The following is a 26,132-nucleotide window of genomic DNA, read 5'->3' on the forward strand; positions in this document are numbered from 1 at the left end:
AGGTGACCATGTATTCACACACTTAGTCTCCTAAAAATTGAGATTATTCCACATGAGTAGCCATATATGAAGATGATGATGATGCACAGTTGGCATCACAGATGATTTTTTACTCTGGGTTAATAGGTCCTCTTACAGAAGAGAGAATTAAATATTTTGAACAGGAGAATTGGAGTTCTGCTCCAGATGTTCAGTGTTGCACGTGATAAATGCTCTGTAAACCAACTGTCCCACTTGCATTGTGGAATTCTTTGATTTGAATCCTTAATTCAACAGTGTCCTGAATGTTTGAGGTTTGTTACAGCCACACAGAGCTTCACTGAAGCCAGAAGTTTATCTACACTAGCCTACTTCTGTGGAATAAATGACAGTGCTGGAGCTCTATTTTGGATGTCATGTCCTCTTATCCCATTCGGTTTCATGAAATGTTTTTCCATCCAAAATACAACTTTAACCACCATTTCTGATCCTTTATTCAGAAAAGGAGTTCTAAAGTACAGGAAATTACTAAATTACAACTGTTCCTTTAGGAAAAAAAAACCATTTTTTTTTTTCTATGAAAGATTGGTGTCCTTACATTGTGGATGAGAGGACTTGAAATTTTCTAATCTTGCACATCAAATCAAATTGTACTTCAAATCAAGAATAGAAATGTATTTAAAAAAAAAAAAAAAACAAACAAAAAAAAGAGGAACGACCACATTAGTGGTATTTGGAAAAAATGTGGAGATGGAAAGAATGATGGGTGTGACGGATCAATAAGCACAAGAGGAATAGTAATTAGCATTGGAAATAATTAAAATAAAATTAAATTTTAATAGAAATTAGAAGCTACTATATCTTGGAGGAAATAGAAGGAAAACATACTTACCGAGGAATATGAAAATTTGTGCTGTTAAAAGCGACAGTTCTAACTTCAGAGAGCAACTGAACTCCTTTTTATGTACATATATTTCATATACTTTCAATGAAATGAAAAGAAAGTTAAAAACTAGATCTTTGGGGAGTTCACTTAAATTTGCATTTTTCAGCAAAAGGTTTTGACTGGAAAAAAAAACACACAGAAAGTGGATACACATCATTAAATACATATTAGGAAAAAAATGTTGTTTTATAAACTGATTTCCAGGGCTTGATTCTGATTGATGTTAATGAGAACATGCCATGAATTAGTTTGGTACAGTTTGGCTCAGGTTCAAGGTACAGACTCTCAGTCTGGGCACTGCACTGGAGTCTTTGTAAAACATGCTGAAATCAGTGCGTTTTTGACTGAGCAGGGACTACAAAAATACATTCTTTCTATAACTGCCCTCCCCTCTTTTTCATCCCTGGAAAGATTTAAAACAAAAATAAATTAAAAAAAAAACCAAACCCAAACAAAAAAAACAATAAAAAAATGATCGAAATAGTGACAGACTAGAGATTGTTCCACTCTGGTGGTGCAGAATTTGTCCCACAGGCATATCTGGAGTTATTCTGTGCCCCCTCCCACTTCATTTCCATTAGAATAGCTATGTTCAGGGTCCTGTTCACTCCAGTGTTTTTATTCCATTCATCCACCCATCCATTTCTCACCTGTTGTGACTGGAAAGACATTGTCTAATGTTGTAACCTCAGAATGTGCTGTCCTATACTTCCCAAGATGCTTGCAGTGCTTTTATGGATGAATTTTAGTATTGATATTACAAACAATGCAGAGCCATACAAACATAATCAAACAAGATCCAGACTGAGAGGTCAAGGCTCATTACTTTGGGCACAATAATGTGCTGACAAAGTATATGGTTTCCAGGCCAAGAACTAACATTTTTTAAAGGCACTGTACCTTGTAGAAGTTAGTAAAAAGACTTCTTCTGTCTTGTAGAAGACCTTATTCAAAGCTAGTTTACATGTTGTTAATACTGTAGTTAATATGGTAGATAAACTCTGTGACTGGCACCCACTCCATGTGGAATCACTATATTAGAGGAAGCCAGTATAGACTACGTATTATAATTCAAGTTGATATGCAAACTTCTAGTGGTTCTTTATAGTCCTCAAAAATCAGAAATTAAAAAAACCAAACAACACATCAGAAGAAGTGTTACAGAACTGAGTTACAAAACTAAAAATCTGCTACTCAGATTGCTAGCAAGTCCAGTGTAACTTTAGTTACTGTTCCCATTGACATCAATATGTTGCTGATGTTTTTGCATAGAACAGGACTTCCTGAGTCACAATGAAATGTGCCACGAAGCAACATACAAAATGCAGTCAACATGAAAATGTCGATTTTGTACTGTGTTTTGCAAAATGTAAGTATAAAAGGTATTTTAATACAAATCATCCTGCATTACAACCTACTGCAAAAACATAAAATAAATTCATCAAATGACAGACAGCAGTCAACATTAACATTAATGATACATGTCAATGTTTCCTACAAAAATCAGAGATGGGGTACATGAGTAGACTTTGCTCAAAGATGCCACAACACCACCCAATTATCTTTAAACAACTTGTACATCTACAAGACGAGTCCACTTAGTACAGCACAGCAGCTTTGCTTAGTGTCTGCTTACAAATGTTCATGAAAAGGAAAAAGTATTTCTGAATAAAGGGACACTTAACCATGGATTTAGAGTCTTGTCATTTAATTTATTCATTTACCCTGTAGTTCAAATTCTCTTGTTCTAGTTAATTAATAAAATGTCATATTCAAGATTTGAATCACCAACTTTCCTTGCATAGAAAGAAAGTATAGTGCATGGAGCAAAGAAATAGTGATACCCAAAAGTTTATGTCTCATGACAGATCCTTTAATTATACAGATGATTCAGTAGAGAAATTTAACTTATTACCCAAATCAGAAAATAACAAAACAACATGATGTAACTTATGTGACTGCAACTGAGCTAAGTCTATCAGCTATCTGAAAGGCAAAATTGCTTCCCCTTTTCATAACTATATTGTCATAATTTACTTTATGTATCTCTAATTAGATTAATTCATTCTTCCCAAAAAATGAATTAGTAGATAAGCTGAAGATGCCCAGTTCCAAAGGGATGTATGATCAACTTGTCCTGAAAATCATTCCTTTATGCTAGTCTGTTAAAAATGGAGAAATATCACATCAGTGGCCATTCAGTCTTTACTTCAATTAAACTTTTCCTATTTCTTTCAACAAATCTAATTTCTCTGTAGTGCCAGATGCACAAGATACAGTCTGAAAGTTACCTTTGACAAATCCATTCTGCAGCATGAAAAACTGTTGTTATTTGATATTAGCTACAATTATGGCTATATACTTGTTGAGATAAAAAAATGCAAAGTAGTACCTCATAGAATTATATTTGACATTCCCCTTTCCTCTAATTAGTTATTTTGGTATTAAAAAATTTAAAATAATCCATGCTAGATGTTCCTAATCATCTTCTTGTCCTTCATAAGCATGGAAGTGGCTTTCAGGAGAATTTGCTCCATGATCTCCCAGGGACTGCCGTATAACTGTCCAGCCTGTAGTTCCTTAAATGCTCCAATCTGTCCTTCCTGAAGATGGATTTGAGGTTTGCCTTCTTCCAGTGTCGTGGTTTAACCCCAGCCAGTAGCTAAGCACCATGCAGCCGCTCACTCATTCCCCCCCATCCAGTAGGATGGGGAAGAAAATTGGGGAAAAAAAAGTAAAACTCCTGGGTTGAGATAAGAATGGTTTAATAGAACAGAAAAGAAGAAACTAATAATGATAATGGTAACACTAATAAAATTACAACAGCAGTAATAAAAGGATTGGAATGTACAAATGATGCGCAGGGCAATTGCTCACCACCCGCCAACCGACACCCCGCTAGTCCCCGAGCGGTGATTCCCTGCCCCCCTACTTCCCAGTTCCTATACTAGATGGGACATCCCATGGTATGGAATACACCATTGGCCAGTTTGGGTCAGGTGCCCTGGTTGTGTCCTGTGCCAACTTCTTGTGCCCCTCCAGCTTTCTCGCTGGCTGGGCATGAAAAGCTGAAAAATCCTTGACTATAGTCTAAACACTACTGAGCAACAACTGAAAACATCAGTGTGTTATCAACATTCTTCGCATACTGAACTCAAAACACAGCACTGTACCAGCTACTAGGAAGACAGTTAATTCTATCCCAGCTGAAACCAGGACATCCAGTCATTTGGAACCTTCCCCTGTCACCATGATCTTTTGAAGATGATAAAGAACAGCTTCCCAATTACATCCTTCAGACCCCTGAGCACCCTGGCATACGTCCCATCTAGTCTCATGGAAGTACATACATCTTATTAGCTTAAGTGCTCCTTAGCTTTTTCTTCCTCTACTATGGGTACTGCTTTGCTCCCACCAACTCTGTTAATATACTCGGTCTTCTGGGAAACCTGAGGGTAAACCTTATTAGGAAAGATGGGTGCAAATAAAAATTAAGTAACTGAGCCTTTTCTGTGTTCTTTGTCAATAGATCCTCTGCCCTCACTGAGTATGTGGGTTCAAATTTTCCTTAGCGTTTTTTATTCTGCTGATATACCCATAGCAGCCTTTCCTGTTGCCCTTCACATTCCTCCCTAGTTTCAGCTTTGGCTTTCCCAAATCCATCCCTGTACATACAGCCAGTGTTTCTATACTCCTGCTTGGTAGCCTGTCCAAGTTTCCACCTTCCGTGTACTTCTTTTTCTTTGAGCTTGTAGGGGACCTGTCACACGTGCACACACACTCACATGTACAAATATAAAATGGCCCAGCAAACAGCACCTGTTAGGATAGAAACATAAGTGTAAACACTGTGTGAATGAAATGTCTGAAAGGGTGTCTGACAGAAAAAATGATACTGTTAATCAGATGGATTAAACAGGGAATGACCAAGAGACTGTTGAGGAAACAAACAAACAAAGAGTCAACTGGAAAAGAAGAACGAAAGACGCACGAATATTTGTGGCAGTGAGAAAAGATGGTGGAGAGAAAGCAGCAGGCGTCACAGGCGGTCTCTCCCTGTCGGCAGTGTTCCCTGGGCCACCCCGACTGCTGCCCAGGCCGGGGTGTGCAGCCTCCCTGTGGGGACTAGGAGCAGTCTGCGCTCAGCACTGGGCTGGCAGGGCTGGGGCTGCGCGTGGGGGCTTCACCCTGGGGTGCAGAACACACCTCCTGTGGCAACTACTTGCTGTTGTGTGGACAGGTCTACTAAGATCGTAGGGAATGTGGGAACTACGCATAGAGCGGGCAGGAAGGGTGCGCACCCAGGGGAACCGGCACTCCCAGGGTAGGGGCAACATGCTGGCAGTTACCTATAGCCGGCTGAAAGGGATGGGTGTATGGGGTGGGTATATATATAAGTACACAACTGTGCAAAACAGTGCATGTGGATGTGGGATTAGAAGTTCTCAGGCCCAGCTATAGAAGATATCTGCTGCATTGGTTCTGAACTATGCTCATTAATAAATCAATAAACCTCCTCTATCCTGTGAACCGAACAGATTTTCTCTGCCACAGAGCTCAGCCATGCTAAGCATCCCTGTACATTCCCTGCACATCCATGCTGTCCCAGTGTGATGCTCCCTTGACTTCCCCTTCAATACAGTGGAACATATGTTTTTTTACTTTGAGAATGATTTCCTTGAAGATCAACCAACTCCCCCTGGGCCTCTTTGCTCTCTCCTGTTAGATCCTGCCAAGCAGATCCCTGAACAAACTGAAATTGCTGTCTCTTGTCATGAAAATACATTTACTGAATTATGAGAATAGTGAGTTAAAATAGAATATCATTTTGATATGAATAGAAAAAGGAGCTTATTGTGCAGCATTCTGCCAAAGTAGAGACTTTGAATATAAATTTGGTTTGGCATCTGGGAACAAAATTAAAGCAAATAAAAGGATAACCTTTAAAATTGTCTCCAAATAAGTATTTAATTTCTGCTTAATAAAGTAATGAGAGATGGAGGTGAAAGAATACATGCATAAAATTGAAGATTTAGCTATTCTGTTATTGAGACATAAATAGGGAGTGAGACAGGAACAAAACCCAGATGTTCATTTTTTTAATCTATTTTGTCTGTGTCTCAAAGGGGACAGTTTCAGAATACTTGAGAGCATCAATGTCCAGCTTACTTACACAAAAAGGAGAAGAAATACAGAAAAGAAGGTGACTAAACATGAGTGTGGATTATTAAAGAATTTGTATGATGCAAGTAAATGTTTTGTGATCCTGGAGTCTCTAAAATGGGAAAGGAGAGCCTGGCAGATACAAATGAAAAAAGCAGTATTCATTACCAGTGCAAATATCCGTGGAAAAAATTGTTCTGTCTTCCTTAATACTTTCAAAGCATCTACATGAAGACCACTTTCAGAGTAACAAAAAAATATGAAGCCATTAATATTCTGTTAAATATCATACTTCAGACTGGGCACTACCTTTCACAAAGGACCCCACCTTAAGTCACCCTTCTGTTGTGATGGATAGGATATTCCAAAGGATGTGCTTGTGCGTAAACATTGTCATGTATGATATCATGGCATTGATATGCCTTCACCATGAAAGAAAGTAGAGTATGAAAGGGTAGGTTATGAGACTAGGACACCAGTTACTTATCAATAACTCCTAATGTGCAAGGTCTTGACCCATTATAAAGTGAGACAAGCAAGACTGCTGGCATTTACAGCTTTATCATTTGGGCAACTCTCTCTATGACAGTATCCTTGCATTAAGGCCACATTTATGTGAGAAATAGGCACTAGTTTTACTTATTTAAGTGTTAAACCAATTTGAGAAGAAGTCCTTTGTTAATGCTACTATTTCAACTGCAGTGGCTTGTTATAGTTTAGTTAAAGCCGATTCCTGTGTCAAATTTTATTTTAAGTGAAACATGATTTTCTGTATTTCTTTTTTTCACACATTTTATTAATCACATTTATTGTTGAATCTCTGATGAATCCTTTTTGAGGCTGTGAGATTCAGTGCACAGCAGGGGGCATATCTCCTGTCTGGTCTGTTAGAGCTGACTTTGGCAAGCACTAAGGTACAGGGGGCTCCCCCTTTCCCACCCCAATGGAAGTTGCAGATTCTGTGTCCCCTTGTCTCGACATCAGTGAGGCCAAGCACGTATTCTCAACAGGTGTACACACACAGACACACACCTGCACACACACGTATGCAGTAAAAAGACACCCACATAAACAAATGCAGACAGAGGTCAGCACCTTCACCAGCATCCGCAAAAATATTGCCAAAACCTCTTTTTCCACTCTGGCTGATCAGGATCAAAAGCCACCAGTGGAATATACACATCCACAAAGGCAAAAAGGGAGTGTCCCAGAGCTGGTCTTAAGCACACAATGTATCCTAGAGCTGGCCCTAGTCTTTAGTTTCCTCCAGTTGTTGACCTCTAGACACATGGTACCTTTAGGCTCAGGTTCCTGCACCAGCGGCTGGCACTGGCAGCCTCTGCTTCTGCTGAAGGGCTAGGGCAGCTTAGAGGTTGCTAGTGTTCATACGCATACATGCGTGTGCATGCTCAGAACAGCAGTGCATCTTCACAGAAGGTAGTTAAAAATAAGATTTAATAAAAATATAGGACAGACTACAGTGATCAAGCTAAGAGCTTAGCTAAGTAAGAACAGTGTCCAGCTGCTGGCTTACACAGTTGGATTCCTTTATCCCCTTTTCCCTGTATTTTTTTATACTTGTTCCCCTCTGCTCCACCTTGACGCCCTCCTTTGGTCCTTCCCTAAACTTTTTACAATAAGTCTCACAAAGTCTCACAATGGTCTTAAAGCATCCCATAATGTTTTACTTAGTCCCCAAATTTTCTTCACCTGGCATCCCATAGTAAGTCACACACCCCTGTAGGCAATAAGCCTCATTAACTTTCATGGTGTACTGGGTAAAGATTCTCTTTCAATGAGTCACTTTGCTGAGTTTCACGCTAGATGCTAGTCTAATCGTCCAGTTATTCTTCTTGGGTGGTCTTCGAAACAGCCATTCAGCGTGCTTCTCTCCACTGACTAGGTTATTGGGATTCCTCTACCCATCATTTCTCCTTTTATCCTTGGTGGGTCTTCCTGTGTGGTGTGATTAGTCAAACAACCTGAAAAATACAAGACTAATTGTTTTTTTTTTTGTTGTTCGTTTTGGTTTATAATATGAAAAAAGTCTCAAAGACTTAAATTGCACTTAACGTTAATGTACAGTCTACTTGAACCTCCATGAAGAGTACCTAAATGTAAGTGCCTAGAGCTGTACTACATACGTATTTAAATAAGTGGTCTTATTTTCAGGTGTGTTAACAGCCATAATATTTCTGGGCACTCATGACTTTTGAAAATGAAATCACTTAGTCAAGGAATAACCTTAGGCAAATTCAGACTTGTTACTTTCACTGCTTAATAATTTAAGTAGCTTGAAATGGGTTTAAAACATGAAAGTAAAAGAATTATTTTTTAATGCAAGCAATATTCATTTTGAAATGTAAGTTAGCATCAGATTAAATTTTTGTGATGACTTGTTCAATGTCAGTTTGTCTTGGTTTCTCCATCCCTAGATTCTTCACAAAGCACTAAGGTTTTTGCATCATCTAATTTTTGGCTTCTAACCTGTATTTGTATTTACAAAAGGGTCAATCTGCTATGTAATGACGGGAATATGTCAGTATTACTCCTAAGATCTCAGCTGCATAATGTTAGAAGGACCTTTTTTTCTGTTAAAGCTTGATGAATTTCTTCATCCATTCGCCCAAATATGACAGAGGTACATATCTGAAAAGTGTTTAAATAGTTTAGATCCTCAGGTGATGAGGTTTATAGAAGACTCAGAATATAGGTGCTTTTGTACAGTTAGAAGCAATAACAATTCCCCTTAGTGACCTATATATTTTCAAAAACTCTTTGAAACTACTTCAGAAATTTTGTTCAGTGAAACACTGAGGAACTTGTCATAAATTCTTACAAAATAGACATATGGAAATGGAAAAAAAAGTGTGACTTTAATGTCATTCTTGTCTGGTTTTCATACAGGAGCCAAATATTTTTTTTGCATGTGTTTGGGGTGGGGAAGAACACAAAAGCAGAATCAGTATCGCACTGTTCTGAATGTATCTTCAGGAAAAATTATAATAGAAATGAGATTTTTTTTTTCTTGGAAAAATATCTTTGGATGTCAATCTTGTAAAGTTCCCACACTACCTTTTGGAACAGATGAGCTTAGATGACTATTCATATGAAGATAACAAACAATAAAGTCATCAAAAACCTTTCATGAGATACATCACTGTTCACTATTCATTTGGAAAATTACCATTTTCCCTTTATATAAGATCATTTAGACTCCCAAGTGATAAATATGTTTAGTTTTCACACACACATGGGGGATATAATCTAATAAGCTATATTTGAGCAAATAACAAGCCTCAGCGTTCAAGTTGCAGGTGGTGAGATTGTCTTTTAAAGATGATTCAGTCTCCTGTAAATTATTAAACAATCAACTTTGTTTTGTTCTATTGAGTCATTCAAACCTACAGCAGAAAATAGTACCTAGACAAAGAAAAACAAGTCAGGCAGGGTTCTAACACATTCACCTGGTGAAAAATTGATAATTCAGATGTTGCATTTTATTTTAAAATTAGTGTGTATGTATTCTAGATACATTTTGACTTGAAATCTAACCACTGATCTTTGGATGTATCGCAAAAGTCTGTAATTATAGGCTGCAAGATGACCCTTTCCTTCATATTTCAGAAAGGATGCCTGCAGCAGTCCTCCAGCAATGTGAAGTCTCACTGTCTGTGTTCCAGAGAATTCATCATTTTGTAAGGGCTGGATTACACAAGGTTCCATCACATGAAAAAAAAAAAAAACAACATTTTTTTTTTCCTGAAAACAATTATAAGGAGTATTTTACTATATAAGAAGTTATCATTCAGTCTGTTTATAATGAACTTCTTCAACAACATATTGTGCTAACAACACCTAGAGCAAGTTCCTCAAACTTACGGTTTGCTACATTTCTCAGAGCCAAAATTACTCTGGACCTTACCACCCTGACTGCAAGATCCTAAAAGTGCTCAACTATTATTATGTTTGTTGTTGTTGAATTCTAGCAACACTAAAAATACACACACTTAACTATGTCTAGGCTGAGAAAATTTGTTAGCTAATAATAACTCATGGGCATTTTTGTATTCACAAATGCACATAAAGTATACAGTATGCACATACAACAAGTATGTGTTAAGTGCAGTCTTCCTAACTTGTAGCAAAGTACCATTACTAAACTTGTTTTTACAATATATATTTGGAAATTCAACAGATATTCTATTCTTCAACAACAGAATATGAAATTATGCAATAAAACTGAAAAGTAAAGGTGTTACTTTTGCTTTGCATGTTAAAACAAGGATTTTTACACTTGTTAATCCAGAAAGGCCTCCAAAATAAACACAAAATCATCACAGTCATTCACAAAAATATATACAAGCAGCTCACTGTTATTCCCTATTGATTATTCTTCCAGCTTAAATATTAGCATTAGTAAAGTAAGAAAGAAACTCATCAAATTCAAACAAAAAACTCACTGGACTTAAACAGTTATAGCTGCATATGCCTCCTGAGAATTTGATTCCATGTTGTATTGGGTCTGGCTGAGAAGGAGTTAATACTCCCTATAGCAGCCCTCATAGCGCTGTGCTCTGCATCAGTAGCTAGAAAGGTGTTGATAGCACACCAGTGTTTTGGCTACTGCTGAGCAGTTCTGGCACAGCATCAAGGCTGTCTCTCCAACATTTTTGCCCTCCCCTCAATGGCAGGCTGGGGCAGGGCAAGATCTTGGGAGGGGACATAACCAGGACAGCTGACCTAAACTAACCAAACAGATATTCCATACCATATGACATCAGCTCAGATATAAAAGCTAAGTGAAGGGAGACAGAAGGGAGGCATTTTGTCTTCCAGAGCAACCACTATGCGTACTGAAGGCCTGCTTCCCGAGAAGCAGCTAGACATCGCCTGCTGATGGGAAGTAGAGAGTAACATAATTTGTTTTTTCTTTGCTTTCGCGCGTGACCTTTGCTATCACTTTATTAAACTGTCCTTATCTTGACCCATGAGACTTTTGTTATATTTTCTCTCCCCCGTCCAGCTGAGGAGGGGGAGTGATAGAGCGGCTTTGGTGGGCACCTGGCATCCAACCAGGGTCAACCCACCACACGTGTGATTAAGATGACAAATACCTCTGCAAGTATGAACACAGAATACAGCAGACATTTCAAATTAAACTGTCTGGGGCTTAAAAATATGACCAGAATTATTGCCTGCATCCCACCATTAGTTCTGTAAATTCTAGAAAATTAAATAAGCAAACGAAACCTCATTTAAACATACATACATTTCTTTTTTTTTTTTTTTTTTTTTTTTTTTAATAAGCAGCAGTTGGAGTTTTCTTTTAATTTGTTTGCTTCTTCTGTAAATAGATATCAGTATGCTTCTGTGATTTAGGAATGTTAACTGGTTAATAACAAAGACATTTCTAAGTTTAGATTAATTTGTGTTGGCTTTTCTTCTCACAGTATCATCCTCACAAAATCTTAAAATATGTTAGTTATTCCTCAGATAAAGTAAGTGTCCTTTGAGAAATAAGACTTCTATTTTCTTTGCACTATTTAAAACAGCTGAACTGATTTTCAGATGACACAGAGACAAAGAGAGATATAAATTTAACCATTGTAGCTTTCTACAAAGATGATGTTCAAAATGGATTTGAGATGGAGAGAGAAATATATCTAACTTGTTTCAAGAATTACTTTTTAAGCTTTGATAAGAATGACTCCTTTTGAAAACAATGAGTTTAAGTTTAACTCTCTGACCGCTTACCATGATGATGAAAAATGTAACTTATTTAATACTATTACCCATATTTGTTAAACTTTGAGTTTTCTTCAGTGAAACTCTGTCACTCAATCAAGTTCCAGATAAAGTAATGATATTTTGAAGAGACTTCCACAGCAGTTTTAATATGTGCTTTGTTCTCCTGAAAATTCAGGACCTCTGAGGCACAAAGGTAGTTTGAAATCTCTGATAGCATATCCTGGATAGCATACATTGTCACTTTTCAAGGAATACAGAAGCTCTGGATAAATCTACATCTTCTTTTTATTTTAGTAGCCAGGCCACATGTGAGGCCAAATTAATACCATCAAGTGTCTACCTTTTTTACCTCTTGAAGGACAAGCAGACCAAGACTGGAAATTATGAGGGAAGAAGGTATGCCCTGTGCACAAGAGGACATTATTCCCCTGGTTATGAGGATGGGTCTTGACTTGGCCATATCTCTGTCTATGTGTCGATGAAGTGTGGCAATAAGCAAATGAAAAAGATCAATGTCATTCCTGGAAATGGCCCAATATTTCCTGCTGCAAAACCAGAGAGGATCAAAACCAGGCTGCCTGCATGAGTACAATGAACATATTGATCAGGGTCTTGGTAGTACTTCCAGCTTCTGGTCACTCCCAAGGCAAATGAGGAGGAAACAACTCATAGCTCATTTCTCTGAGAAAAGCTACCATTTTGAAAAGTACAGATGGTATATCAGGTTTAAGAGGAGATGGTATGTGCTTCTGCACCTGTTCAGTGTTTTAATATAAAATAGATTTGGGTTTTATCCTAATCTTACCAAACTTGGTGGAATTACGCTGCATTTACAGTGGTAACAGTGAATTTAGTCAGATCTACAGATGAATGTATTCTGCTACTACATTTTCCTGAATGAGCAGGTTTCTTCCTAGGAATACCCCAAAATATATTAAAGAAATTCTCAGAAGGATACTATGAACATACTAATGCCTTTACAATAAATTCTTAAGTCCCATTAGACATTTAATGACCACTGACATCCACCTTAGGAATACTTTTGTGGTAAGTATTGTCTAAAAAATTAAAAACTTGTTAAAGGCTGTTTAGTATAGCCCTTATAAAGCTTTTGTAAAATATCCTAAGGCATGTAATGTCTTTTTTTTTTCTTTTTAATATATATATATTCACATAGTTAGGGATTAGGAACTTAGGCATTTAGATACTAGTAAATGAACATTACCTCAGCAAATTTTAATTGGTAGAATCTGATTTCTGACAACTTTCCTCAAGCCTATTTCTAATCCTGTTGCTATGGAAACATTTTTGGACTGCCAAACATGCTATAAGGAACATATAAAGTATCACGTTTTCAGCTGAAATATCAAGAGTATGCTACCCACTATTGTGTATTATTCCAGACCAATGTCATTAGAATAATCTACGTTGGTAAGTTCCCAAAAATGTTCATCCAAAAAACTTTTCTATTTATAAAAGCTCAGAAATATACCACAATGCTATCTGAGAAGAAGCAGAAAAGCCTGGATACATCTGTCTACAATTTTGCTTTAAATTATCATAGCTGTTTTACTTTCTGCACCAGACTTCATCACTGACAGTGCCTACAGACATTAGAGTCCTGAATGGATTTGACAATGCAGGACTGAAAAGGAAGGCACTGTGGTGGTGCAGCCCCCCCGCCCCGGGCTACCTTACGATGTCAGGAGCAGCCAACATTGTGTTCTTGTGCAGTGAGTTGGGACAATTTGGTACTTTCTTATCCTGGCTATGGTACAGTGAGTTAGGATGATTAGGCACTCCCTAACCATACCTGAAAGTCCTGCTGCCTGGATCATGGCCCACCTTGGAGGGTGCCAGAATTACCTGACAAGAATAATGGCCAGAATATAAATACATTGACCAAAGTGAATCATCTCGCAATCCTATAAATAGTGATCCTAAGACCCTTTGATGTCTCTGGGATAGCAGCAGGCTGTGACCCAGTATCTCCGAGTTGGGATGCCTCTCAGGGTAGATTTCAAGAGGATTTTAAGTAGTAGATGTCATGAGGATTTTAAAGAGCAGGTTTCATGATGATTTTTAAGGGTAGGTTCGCAAGGTTTTCCAAGATCACCTGCTGCTAGATGCCGATGGAGAAGCGTTCAAAGATCATCTGCTGATAAATGTTGACGAAAGAGAATAGTGAGTAATTCACCACAATTCGATTTTGTGAGGTTTTTAAAGATCATTTGGTTCCAATAATTTACTATAATTAGCCAAGAGATAAGAATCTCTATTATAGGTTAACCTCTATATCTGTGTGTGTGTGTGTGCAATTTGATTTAGGAAACTTTGTAGTACTGAGAGCAAACTTTATTAAATCACTCTGATAAGTGGCAGATGATTCAGTATTGTTAAAAATCATTAACCTAATCTTGTGATTTACCATAATAGTGTTAATAAATCTTAGATTGCTGCTACCTCAGAGTTGTATAGGGTCCATAATCACTCATTCCCCAACAAATTGGTATAGTAATTTAACAGGAGGTTTTTCCTACCCTTTGTATCCCTTCTATTAGGCATAAACCATTGTCCAAGTCTTAGACTAAGTTTGGATCCAGCCACACCTAGACTCCTCTCTGAGATAGATTTTACAAAGCAAGGGGGTCCATTCTGAACCTCGTGACTCAGTGTGAGGTTTTTCCTTCTCCTTGTATTAATTCCATTAGACACAAACTGTTGACCAAGTCTGGGACTAAGTTTGGATCCAGCTGCACCTAAGGTCCATCAGGAGACTTGAAAGCAAGGGGGTCCACTCTGAACTTTGTGACTCAACCTGAGGGTCTCCCTTACCCTTTTCCATCTCCAGTCTCTGTAAATCATTCTAAATCAATTCTAACTCAATTTTCCTTTGTATGTTTCTTCCATGTAGTAAGTAACAGAGCGAACCTTGCCATTGAACTTTGTTAAGTCACACTTTTTACAAATTCACCTTAAAATCACTTTCGCTAATACCTTTGACGTTGATTCTTTAAGTGATCTAAACTACTCCATCCATGACAGGCACTCCAAAATACTTACTGACAAACAATTTTCCCAATAACCTCATCTAATAAATTGATGACATCAGTTATATAGCACCAAATCTCATTAGTTTCCTATGTAAATATTTTTACACTGGGATTTGAGAAGTTTGATTTGAAAAGTTTGTATCGAAATTTTGAAAAGTTCATTGGGATTTGAGAATACCACCATCTTAGCTTCCTCCTGTTTGAGTCCTGTGAACTTACTCTGAAATAAGATCACTTATACAATAAGATACTTGATGGTTATTCCATGTTATAGTCCAAATGAATTTCCTGTGTCAAAAAAAGCTGTAATAAATGGCTTTAAATTTGACTGTTACCTCTGGGTTATTACTCGTGTTTTAATGTCTGTTTTATTTGCCTTCCACTGCCATTGATTTCTTTTATCAAATAAAACAGTCTTAGGTATAGAGTTTAAGGGGGTAGTCAACATGATCCAAGGACTTTCTTTCTGAGCTTCTTTTTTTTTTTTCCTACCTTCAAGTTTCTGCACCTAATTTAAACAGTGAGTTTAAAGACTGACTACAATGTGCCAGTGTTGTTTACATAAGTGGAGTTCCTTTCAAATATTAGGGACTAAAATGGGTAATGAAACAACCTTGGATGTATTGATATAACAAACATATCCAGAGGCAACCTGTGCACCTGACCTCCACAACCCACATGGTTGAGTGACGAACCAAATATGTGATCTTACAAGAGGATTTTAATGTTTTTAGGATGGTGTTATGAGCCAGTAACACCAGAACTGGAAGTAAAGCCTGGCAGACAAGCAGTTTGGCTGAAGTGAATGAACACAGATATGCTCTTGCTGGAACTCTGCAAATGAGGCTGTATGTGTATGTGTTTTGCTGTTGCTTTTTGCTTCTAATCCATTTTGCCTATGGCAACAGCAAGACTGATGCCCATATCGTAAATAAAAGCAGACGAGGAAAAAGTACCATGGACTGAGAAATCCAAATCTAGCTTCACTGAAGTTGGAGCAATAGCCTTATGAACAACTATTTTTATGCTAATATTAGTATAATGTAAAAGAAAACCCATATGCATTATATCTTTATGGCACAACCGAATAAAATCAGCCATGTCCAAATCAAGGAATGGAACACTGTTCCTCCCTCTCTCTTCAGAAAAGCTGTTAAAGCCTCTAAGACCTCTTGTAGAAATAACACAGACTAAATAATATGACTCAGATCATGCAGATGCAGCCTCTGAGCATTGTGAAAAGACCATGTGCCCTTGTAATTCCAGCCAAAACAATTTCCTGCTTAACCAGTTTTAAAGGGTAGAGAATGTAATTATAAATCAGATATGAGGCAAGAATTCAAAGTGGTGGCTGAAACAGGGGGGCAATGGTGTGGGGTGTCCCTCTGTGCTGGTCTTTTTCTCTGAGTCCCAGAGAAGATGCCACAAAACATTCTGGCTTATGGTTTGTTTGCTTTAGTTGCTATGTTCAGTTGCAAATACCTCCACAGTAGATACATACAGCTGTATGTGCATCGTCACTGATCTGTCTGAGCAAATGAGATACTCCATTTGTTTACAGGGAAAGAAAATCCATTAGAATGAAAAAAGTTTTCTAGTCTGAAACATTATACTTAACTTTAATGTGAAAAAGAACAAGAAAACACCTTCTTCCTACTTCTCTCATTATGGATTAATAACAAAGTACAAGCCTGCACTTTCCCCGCTGTTGAAATAACTTCAATGAAAAACTCTCCTAAGGAAGTGTTATCTTGATAGAAAGCACATGTTTCTATGCTGTCCTTACCTTTTCCCATCTCCTTTCTGCCCATGCTGAGATATTTTTATTCTAAAGATATTGCTGATTTTTTTTTTTTTTTTTGAGGTAAGATTTTAATTACCTTGTTAAAATTCCCAAAAGATTAGTTGGGCTTTAATTTGTTCATTTGGGATATTTAGAGTATTTCTCTAAAAAATTTCATGTACTGTTTGTAAGAAAAATATCTCAGCATGCCCAGAAATTATTCTGACTTCAGGCTGATAAATTCAAAGAAATCTCTGTCTAAAATCTTAGGTTTTGGCTTTGCTAGCTGGCCTAACTGCATTTTCTCCAGCCTTGGAGAACTAACAGATGGAACTATGCACATGACAAACTTATTTCATGCCCACACTTAAATCTTCCTGCAGATACTACAGGTTTTCATGAAAAACCCATTGGCTGTCTCAGTGGAATATTGAGCCTGCATTTATGGAGATCAAAAACAGTAACTATAGAGTCCTTCATGTATTGTTGCATGGGGTTGAGTGCTTTAATATGGCTAAAGGTATGTGAAGTTTTAGTTTGCCTTTTTGCTTGCAGCCCACACAGCCTGATGTTTTGGTGGCAGCATTTAGGCCATTTGCTGGTGCATTTTGAAGCACTGTTATTCTGTTTTCCCTGAGAAAGTGATTTTTTTTTTTTTTTGACATGCAAATCATCCTGTTCCCCTTCTATTTCTTAACCCTGATGCTTTTTAGCTTTAGTTTGTAATCCTGTACTAAAGTCTCCCCCACCCCTGTCCATCTGGTATCTTCTAGACTGTTGACTCCATATAACAACAAGATAGATAATAAGTGGGTAAGACATTTTTGTATCCAACAAATATTACTCAAATAGCAAATATTCACAAAGCTTAGCAGCCAGTAGGCAACCCTAGCACCTAATTATTATTATTCAATCAGTGCTAATAGTATAATCAAAGAAAGACCACCAACATGAATTTTGATCAGGTATCGATGAAAAGTATTGTTCTTCTGAGGAAAAAAAAAGAGTGTGGTCATGGTTGTTGACATGATCGTGAAACCCTCTGCTGCACTGGAGAGGACACCCACGAGACAACACTCACCTGGGACCTATAGGACCTACACCTGGCTGTCTCTGTGGCTCTGCTTCCTTTCCTAGGGTAATCTTGAATGCAATGTACGCCATCAACTTCAGGTCTGAAGAATAAAGATTTGTGCCTGTCAGCCCATTACATTTTTTTTTTTTGTGCAACATTATAAATACTTCCACACCAGCTGCTTATTCAAGTAGTTTTTATTACAAATGACCTATTCATTAAGCGAAGTTGTCCAAGTGATGGAAAAATAATTTGGTGCAGTGTTTTCCAATTAAATAAATGCGTTTAGGATTAATATGAAAATCATTTGTTTGTATTACTGTCCAGTCGGTGAATGGGCATTCAGCATAAAAGAACAGACAATAACAATACATGACAGTAATTTATGAGTCTATGTCTAAGCCTTCCGATATGATCATACAATAAATGGTAGCCATGTACTCCGTGGATCACTCTTCCATACAATAGTTACTCCCAATTGCATTAATTAATCTGTGTTTGGAAATGCAGTAACTAAAGTCTTAACTGAAAGATTTAATTTGGATTCCCAGAGGATCTGCAAAAGTTACTGCTGAACTATCATCACTATGATATTTGACTCAGAGAGACCATGCGATCCAAAGCACTTCTGAATAGACTACACAGATGTCTCTTCTGTGGGGGAAACCTGCTTCTGATTTTTTTCCCTTTTGAATAAAGGCTTTGAAACCTGACCTTCATGTTCTATCTTTTAGTGAACAATGACAACAATCTATTGATTTCTATTATTAAAAGGGGCTAGAGAGATTAGAAACTGTCTTTTTTTTCTCTTTGGTTTGAAATCATGCTCATGCCAGGACTCATCTCATGTCAGAACTCTCTGGAAAGCCAAGACATTTAAAGTAAATAGGATATGACTTCTTTGAGCTAGGGTTAGATTTATACCTTTTAGTTCTCAAGTTTCTTCTTCTATTATCCACAAAACCCCGCAAACCAAACAACACTCCACCCTCAAAAGACAAAGAACAAACCAAACCACAACCCTGAAAAACACAGATACTCACATTTATTATTGAAAACAGCCATTGAGGTTTGCACTGTGTGAATTTTAAAGTGAAATGTTCAAATGTGCATGATGGGGCTGGAGATAGGATTAAGATTTCCTAACATGTACAATATTTGTATCTAAAGCTTAGTGCTGAATTCATCTATGCTGTGTGGATCACCTCAGGTGTTTACTTAGTCTAATGTGGTTATGTAGTCTCTCTATCATTAATGGAGGAATTTTCTGCATTTCAGTGCTAAATTCTTGCCTCTTCATTTTACTTGGACAAAGTTTCTAATCCTGAAGCAGGTTCTACTCTCCGACTACATGTAAATATTTTCCTCCTCTACAAATCGGAGACTTATTTTGTTAGATTTCTGATCTTGTAAAAACATTTTAGTAAAAAACTAAAAATATTTCTTTCACATTTCTGTGGGGGTATAGAAGATTATAAATTAAAAAAAAAAGATCTTACGAAATAAAAAGGAAGAGCAAAGGGAAAGGGAGGGAGAAATAGAGATGTCATTATATCAGCAATTTTCTGTACTGCACCATATTTCACCTGTGCCAAAGTTTGTATTCTGAAAAGGGGCAAATTTATGGATTTGTTTTGGGTTTGTGTGGTGGGGTTTTGGTAGTGGGGCAGGGGCCGCGGGGCCGGCTGCTGCTGGAAGCTGCTGGAAGCTTCCCCGGCTGGGAGCCAGACCCACCTCTGGGAGAACAGATTCCAGAGGGGAAACCTGCCGGGAGTCGGGGGATCGGGATGGGAGAGGAACCCCTGTGCAGATCCCGAGGGCAGGGAGGAAGGAGGGGATGCCCCTGCAGCCCATGGGGAGACCAGGTGGCAGGCTGTGTGTCCACGGAGGGGAGCGGGGGAGCAGATGCCCACCTGCAGCCCAGGCAGAGAGGAGCCCACGCTGGAGCAGGGGGTGGAGGCCCCACAAGATGGCCGCCACTCCCTGGGGGCAGGCTGGGACTGAAGGAGGCCTGCGGGAGGGACCCGCGCCCGGGCAGTTTGTGAGGAACTGCCACCCGCGGGAAGGACTCCCGCTGGAGAAGTTTGTGGAGGACTGTGTCCTTTGGGAAGGACCGCCCGGCGGAGCAGAGGAAGAGTGTGGAGTCCTCCTCCCCCTGAGGAGGAAGGAGCGGCAGAGACAAGGTATGACGGACTGACCCCAACCCCCATTCTGGAGGGAGAGAGACCCGGGAGTTGGGGTGAGCCAGGACGGAGGGAGGGCTGGGGGAAGGTGTGCTAAAGTTGGGTTTACTTCTCATTATCCTTGCTTTGGCTTGATTGGTAGTAAACAAAATTGATTTTGTTTTTCCCCAAGCTGAGCCTGTCTTTTGCCCGTGACCATAATTGGTGAGTGATCCCTCCCTGTCCTTGTCTCAACCCATGAGCGTTTCTTTATGTTTTCTCCTCATCCCACCAGGATGGGGGGGAGGAGTGAATGAGGGGCCTCGTGGTGCTTTGTTGCCAGCTGGGCTTAAACCACGACAGGTTTTTAAAATACCATTGCAATTTTCTCTGACAGGTTTATTGAGAACATTTTTTGCTATAGTGAAGAGCTCCTATGGATAAAATACTGGGTTTTTTTCCAGTGGCCACTTTAGGATTAGGGCTTTCTTTTAAAAAAAGTTCACTATTCCCAGATTAAAATTAAGTGTATAGGTTGTAAAAAATAAATCTTGGAAATGTCTGTTTGATCACTTAAAAAACTTAGTATCTGACTATTTACTTATGAAAAGATACTCTGGCTAGATAAAATGCTGGATTTCTTCACTCTGAGACATTTCTTTGGTTTTGGAATAGGCAAAATGGTTAGGTATTTTATGTATGGTTCCTTCTGTTATCCACCTCAGAATCATGCAAGAGGATCTATAACAAATCTTACAATGCTTTTCAACCTAGTAAAGAAATGACTTCATGATTTCTCTTTTCTTTTTTTTCTTTCCTTTTTTTTTTTTTTTTAATTGTTTGAGAAGCAAAAGCAGTTGCAGACATATAAAATTAGAACTTTAAATCAGCTTTTACTTCAGCTACAGAACTGAAATCATATGGACTTGAAACAGGTGGCTGAGAAATGACCATGTTCCATCCCATGGAGCATTATTGTACAAATAAAACATTGATGCTTAAGACTGTTAGGTTTTATAATGTATTTCTACACTTTACTTTCTTCACTGTTGTTCAGATATTATACAATAGGTACTTGGTCTGCAAAGAAATAAGGCACTTAAATCCTGATTAATTGTCCCTGTAGGCAGTTGCAAATTAAATGAAGATTAGATGTTAAATGGCAAACACTGTTCTTTACTCAGCTTCTGTTATACTCAAAGCCCTTTCATTTTCACTATTAAGTCTAGGCAGCTAAGGACTTTCTATACTGTTGGGGATCCTGAGTGAAGATAAGTACCTTCCTACAGTTACATAATTAAGCCTTGAAGAGAGAAGGACATGATTTACTCTGTAATATATTGCATGTGACTCCCAATCAACTGCCAGTTATGGATCTCATCCTTGGGCACTTATTTCTCCCCTAGCATGAGTGTAAGAGTAACCTAAGTAAGTAATTTCGGACTGTGGGTTCTTGCAAATGGCAAGACTCCTAAAAATCAGGTATTGCTGTGCACTGTGAACTTTTAACTCAGCATCCACAAAACTTCCTGTGTTCTTTTGTGGATGTACACCTCAGTTGCTCACAGTTTGTAAACAACATATTGAATCTCAGATACTTCTAATCTACTTGTAATTATTGCAGGGCATTTTTGTTTTTGCAGCACTGGGATTGCTGCCATGACTGTAATAGGTAATCTGAGGTAACACATTTTCCTGGTTTATGCCTCATGCTTTCCACCCCTAAAAATTCAGAAATTGGATATGACCTATTCTGTTAGGGGCTCTGTTGTAAATAAAAGCTCCAAGCGTAATATGCAGTAATGTATTTCCTATCTGCACAAATCTCTCATTCAGATTCTGTGCAACAGAGCGTCTGTGTTGCATGGTGTGGTTGTACTTGAGCTGGTTTAGTGCTAGCAAATAAAAAATCCTGAAGCCAAATGACATTGATTAGCTCACATCCACACTGCTTAAGGCTAGCACGCCTTATAGGTTTGTCACAGAGACAACCAGTTGGAGATAGTGACCTAACAATTAATTAGTGTAGAAAATGGGAAGACATTGAGTTCCTAGTCCTTTTTCATTTGTCAGCATAGATCTACACCGATATCCCTGAAGTAGCTCCTTAGGTGGTATGTCTAAGCCCAGTTCTCTGGAAACAACAAATATTATTTTAAATTTCAACCCCATCCACAGTTTGATGATTAAAGCATTTTTTAGACAAGAAAAGCAGGTTTGAATCTTCTAAGGAAGTGTAACGAATTGAATATGAGTGTCTCATAAATACATAAAAAGAAGACAGCTCCATTACCACAATGATTTTTAAAGTAATCTAGATGTTCCATCAGGAATGCTTTCTGGGCTGTGGAGATTTTCCAACACATTTATTCCTGTATTAATGGCTTAATTTAAGACATGCTGAATGGTCTGAGTGATAGTGGCTTACTTCCGGCACAGCTGCTGGTTGCTTTAGTTCCTTTCTTGAGAGTCTTAGCGTATGTCTATACTGCACAATGCACTGCCATTCACATATGCTTGGACAAACTACCTGTAGGCTAACGATGATACAGGGACCAGGTGACACAGCTAGGCCTTGGTCATTTAGCTCTGAGGTAATACCACCTGGACACAGCTATAGTGCTTCTAGACTATGTGTCTGGTTTTGCTCTCTAAACATACGAGCTCATTTGGAGCTTGCTCAGAGCTATCTGAAATGTCATCGGGCAGTATAGCATAGATGCATCCTTAGGCATCTCACTCATTTTACTGAAGTAATTCTAAGTGATCAGTGTGAGCTCTTGCAGTCAAATCAAATTCAGGTATCAAAGACACAGATCTTCATCTTAGCCATTTTCTATCAAACTAATGATTTTTATCTATCCTCTGTCATCTAACAGTTGCCTTTAAAACATACCTGCCACAATTATGCTGATTATCCTTATCAGGATATACCTATATGTGCAAAATATAAAGGTCTGGAGAAAACATAAGAGGGGCAAGATATTTTCTATGTGAAAGAAAGGAAAACATGAAGCAATCTTCTGATAGTGTTCATATTAGAGAGGCAACATTTAGAGAACCTACTAAAAAAAAAAAAAAAGACATTTTTGTTGAAGAATAAAATCAACATTGCAAAAGGTCAGTCATAATTAGACAGCTGAAGAAATGCCAGTATTGCTTGAAGAGACTGACTACAATCCCCTTTACAACACTATGAAAAATACGACTATTGATCTATACAAAGTGAAGTCTTGCTACATCATGGTATAATTTACTATGGGGTTGTAAGTGATATTTAATCCATTTTTAACTCTGGGATTTACATACATTTAAATGCTTTAGATTTTGCTCTAATTTACTCAAATAAAGGTGTTATAAAATTCTGTTATATTTCAAAGTGAGCATATGGATTTGTGTCAATCATGAAAATTGTAATTAAACCAGGAATAATTCATTATTTAATTACTTTGATATTATTTCAGAAAGAATTAAAGAGACCTAAATTAACCTATTATCTTATTAAAGTTTTTCCTTTGAGCTGCTTTATATAATTTGAAACAACACTTGCTGAGGGAAAACAAATGTCAAGCAATGGGTCAAATTAGATATGCTTTTCCAAATACAATTTTGTCTTTTCCTTAAGCATGCAGGAACTGCTGGAGCAGCTTTCAGATACATACAATGTTTCAGAAAAATGGTTAAACATTTTAGTGGTAAGAAAAATGAGACTTTCATACAAAAAGACGTTCCCAAAATTAACGTACTACAACAGAAAATGGAGGTAAAGAAAATGAGCAAGTTGGTGTTTCAGCTACAAACCCCTATGGGTAACACCTCAACGTTTTGAGCTTCCCAATGGACATTCAGGAACATCAAACAGATGTTGTCAAGTGTGAGCAAATTTCATTATTCCCACATAAAGAAGCTGCTGGCAAGGTTTGAGTTATACCCATGAGCATTCTAGGGACTGTTGGTCCCATGGAGAAGAAAACCAAAACTAAAAATTGAATACTTTTACTGGCATAAAGTGTTTCCTATCTTACTGGAGACCATGAGACATCTAGAGGAGCTTTCTATTCAGTCAGACCTTGATTGATAGGGCCAACTCTGGTACATCTGGGGTCTTTCATAGAAAACTGAGAGAGAGTCTACTACTGAGGTTAGTCTTATTCCCATCAGATTAAATTTAAGGCACAACTTCTTCTAACCAGTGCTTTGTAGAGATTATTGTGCGGAAAATCAAGATTGTTGAAAAAATAAAGACCATATTTTGACTTGAACTCTTAAATCTGGTTTAGGTATCCTGTAATAAAATGGAGTAAGTACCATGTCTTCAGCAGGCAAAACCACAGGGCATATCCTCTTTCTACCTTAAGTTTGAAACCATGAATGCAAAGTACATATTGCCCAGTTAAAGCTAAAAAAATGTCATATACATTATCATGTTCTTTAAAATAAATTATTATAGACTACCATACAAACTAAAATATCAAGCAAACAAAAATCCAAGAAAAAAAAATCAGAAAAGTCTCATGATATTTAGGACACAATTCTGTAGGTATCTGGTGCCATTTGAGAAGTCTGTGGACATCCTGCCTACAACCTAGCTGCAGTCTGAGAAGGGCAAAAATGTCTCTAAAGTCCTGTGACAGTTCTTTAACAACTTAGGTACACTGCAATACCTCAAATGCTTAGGTTACACTAAATAATCTTGTACTTTTGTAACAGAATCTCATGCTAGGGACAGATTTAACTCAAAGGAAGGAATAAATTTTGATACCTACTGTTTGGATGTCTAAGCTTTTATTATTATCAGTGGATAAGTCCCTAGTTTCTGTTGACAGTATTGAAGAGGATCTTAATCCAGTGGTCTAAATACAAGACTTTAATGTCATCTCAGATGCTGTTGGGTATCTAGGCTGTTACTTTGCTGGGAACTTTTTAGGTAAACTATGATATTTCAAATGAATGTAGCAGCATGCATGTGAACAACAGTTTTCCAAGCACTGTGTGAGCATAGACACCTAATTAATATGTAGATATCTCTATTTAGGTTTTTTGTTTTTTTTTTGCTTCTGCAATTTCTCATGGACCTTGATCCTAGCAAAGGTTTCCATTAATTTCCCTGTTACTGTTGAATCAGCCACCCTGGCCCGGCTTTCTGTCTTTCTGGAGATGTCTTCTTGGGTTGCCCTTCAGGACTTTCTCTTGCAGGTGTAAGTGGATCCAGGAGTTTGTCAACTTAGGACACCAAACCACCTAGTCTGGCCTGTGAAAACTATTTCAGAAGTTGGAGAAGTTATTATCACTGATATTGCCTGTTTTCCTGCTTCTCATATGGCCCTTGTAGGCATTTTAAGGAAATGAAGTAAATTGTCAAAACCTGCTAGGCTCCAAACTTTTCATCACATCAGTAGTGAAAATAAGATAGCTCTAAAATATTTTAAGTATTGTCTCTCTCAGGTTAATTGTATCTGCTTCAGTTTTTCTTTGAAATATTTTTAAAACAGAAACACTGTGTGGAACAGAACGTTCCATTTAAACTGATAAATAGTTAATAAGAATTTTCTATCTTTTTTTTTCCCTCTTTTTTTTCCCCCTGTTCAGCCCTCAGTTCTTTTTGCTTATTTCACTTCTAAGAGCTACAAATACACTCAAAAATATTTATTACATAGTTGAAAATCCAAATACTTATTTTGCAAAATAGATATTCCATAAAATTCTGACATTAAACCAAATGTATATAAAATTAAAAATCTTCATAATAATTAAAAGAAATTACAATATTTCAAAATAGGCAAATTTTTTGAGTTCTATGAGATTGCTTTAGTTTATTTGGGTTTGGGTTATTTTAGTCAAAGAAGGAAATTAAATTCCAGTTTACCTTTGTAAGTTGAGATAATGTGGTAGGACTTTATACTATATAATCAACTTGACAATGTTCTGAGCAGGAATTTCATTCATTCACTATATGAATAACTTGAAATTTGTTCAAACAATGACAGTGCATAAACCATTAAGAAATAACAGAATACTTGATGCAAAAAAAATTTGCTTGGCATACTGATTTTAATATATGTATTTATTTAAAAAGTGGAGGGACTAACTAAAAAGTAATCAACCCTACAACCTGTAAGAAAACTACTTACTAACATTTTTTTCTTCAAATTGCTGTTTAAGAAAGCTTTCACTAATTATGTAATAAAGTCTACATACAAAAAAAAAGTACATTAAAAGA

The sequence above is a fragment of the Accipiter gentilis genome, chromosome 13, assembly GCF_929443795.1.
Source record: "Accipiter gentilis chromosome 13, bAccGen1.1, whole genome shotgun sequence".
NCBI lineage: Eukaryota > Metazoa > Chordata > Aves > Accipitriformes > Accipitridae > Astur > Astur gentilis.